Source organism: Galeopterus variegatus, unplaced genomic scaffold (genome assembly GCF_000696425.1).
Source record: "Galeopterus variegatus unplaced genomic scaffold, G_variegatus-3.0.2 Scaffold4598, whole genome shotgun sequence".
Classification (NCBI taxonomy): Eukaryota; Metazoa; Chordata; class Mammalia; order Dermoptera; family Cynocephalidae; genus Galeopterus; species Galeopterus variegatus.
Genome location: NW_007730709.1, coordinates 154,053 through 156,271, shown reverse-complemented (window position 1 = coordinate 156,271; position 2,219 = coordinate 154,053). Strand labels below are relative to the sequence as shown.

The window sequence follows — 2,219 nt, the reverse complement described above, 5'->3', positions numbered from 1 at the left end:
CTTGGTGTTATCAGCACTACAGTCTCCCAAGTGAGCCACGGGCCGGCCCTCTATACCTCAAAACTTCTACCCACACTTCTTTTTTTAAAAAAAATTTTAACGTCAATTGATAAGAAAAATTTAACTCAAAGATTAACATCCTTAATGAAAAAATAACTCAAAACTGAATTAGAAAAATTTAAGCAGAAACTTGGTGATGATGATTTTATTTCTAAGGGAAAGATTTCTAGCAGTGAGACTGCTGGGTGAAGGGCTTATGGGTTTTTAATTTTAATAGACATTGCCAGCTTGTAGATATTGACAAACTGATTCTAAAGTTTATACAGAAAAGCAAAGACCTAGAATGGCCTACACACTACTACAGAAAAAATAAAATTGGAGGACTGGTACTACCTAGTCAAGACTTCCTTGTAGCTACAGCAATCAAAATAGCTCGGCAAAAGAATAGACATATAGATCAATACAACAGAATAGAGAGCCCAGAAATAGACCGACACAAATAAAAGCAATTGATCTTTGACAAAGGAGCACAGGCAATTCAACGCAGAAAGGACAGTCTTTTCAACACGTGGTGCTGGAACAACTGGATGTCCATACGCAAAAAGTAAGTCCAGGCACAATGCACCTTTTACAAAAATGAATGTAAAAGGGGTCATGATATTAGACGTAGAACAGACAAATTCGTAGAGACAGGAAGTAGAATAGAGGTTACCAGGGGCTGGGGGAGGAGAGATGGAGCTTTGTTTAATGGGTACCTAGTTTCTGATTGGAGAAAGTTCTGAGGATGGATGATGGTGATGGTTACACAGCAGTAAGAATATACTTAATACCACTGAATCGCATTCTTGGAAATGATTAAAATGGTAAATTATATGTGATTTATGTTTTACCACACACACATGCGCACACACATGCGCACACACGCGCGCGCACACGCACACACATGCACTCGCATGCACGCACGCACACACGCACACGCACGCACGCACACAGCGCACACGCACACGCACACGCACACGCGTGCGCGCACGCACGCGCGCACACACATGCACAGACACACGCACACGCACACAAGCACACACACGCATGCACACGCACGCACGCACAGACACACGCACACACGCACACGCACAGACGCACGCACTCACACACGCGCGCACACACACATGCACAGACACACGCACGCACACACACACACACACGCACACACACTTCTTTTCAGAAAGTTCTTTTAGAGAGTGGTTTGAGCTAAAGCAAAATGGTGAACATCTGTAACAGCTTAGGTGGTGTTTTACACATAGATTCTGTCCATGGGAAGAATCAATGAAAGGCTGGTCTGGCTTCAGAAGGGGCCTGTGAATTACTCTCGTCCTGGATTGTTTTCATAGGAGGTGTGTAGGCAATAAAGCCAAAGGTGTGTGTGTGTGTCGTGGGGGGCGGTGTTTATTGGATTTTTCTTCTATCATTTCCTTCTTTTAAAGTTCCGCTTCATCAAGCAGAGTGACAGGAACTCAGGAACACCCCAAATCATCTCGACGGACCGCAACCAACCCCTGTCGCCAGCAGGAGTTACAATGTAGCCATCTCTGTAACCTTGCATATACAGATATATAAAAGGGCAAACAAAGCGGGCCCTCCGGTGGTTTCCGTAGTGTAGCGGTTATCACGTTCGCCTCACACGCGAAAGGTCCCCGGTTCGATCCCGGGCGGGAACAAGTTTGTGTTTCCTTTTATCATAGGGATAAAAATACTTAACATTATTTCAATTTAACAGGAAAAGTAATCAGATTCAACTCCACCCCCGGCTTTTGGAAATTTTCGTGGAATTTTAAAAGTGATTTCAAAGTAATAAAAACTTTGGTTTGATGAGTTGACTAGAAATTTTAAAAAGGATGAAGGGGAGAAAAAACTCCAACTTGCTTGCGTTGGCCGGGAATCGAACCCGGGTCAACTGCTTGGAAGGCAGCTATGCTAACCACTATACCACCAACGCCCGTCGACAAGCGGTTTATGCGAAGGCCCTTAATAGATGGGTCAGCGGCTCGGCTGGGTGATACCAAGTTACACGGGGGTGTCTCTCCCTAGAGTCCGTTCCCCCCCACCGGAAGACGTCGCCCGCGGGCCGTTCCACACGGTCCGTCCCCCCCCCACCAGGGCGTAGCAGGCGCCTTGGTTCCGGCCCGGCGGTGTCCAATCCCAGGCCGCCGCCTGGGCAGCTC

At 46.4% G+C, this 2,219-nt stretch overlaps 2 non-coding genes across 2 annotated transcripts; one reads left to right on the top strand and one right to left on the bottom strand.

The window, feature by feature from the left end:
* The first annotated feature begins 1,642 nt into the window (after positions 1 to 1,642).
* Positions 1,643 to 1,715, top strand: TRNAV-CAC. Its single transcript has one exon. It is a non-coding gene; the product is annotated as a tRNA-Val (tRNA).
* A 206-nt stretch (positions 1,716 to 1,921) lies between these two features.
* TRNAG-UCC lies at positions 1,922 to 1,993 on the bottom strand. The gene has a single exon. It is a non-coding gene; the product is annotated as a tRNA-Gly (tRNA).
* Between the last annotated feature and the right edge of the window lie 226 nt (positions 1,994 to 2,219).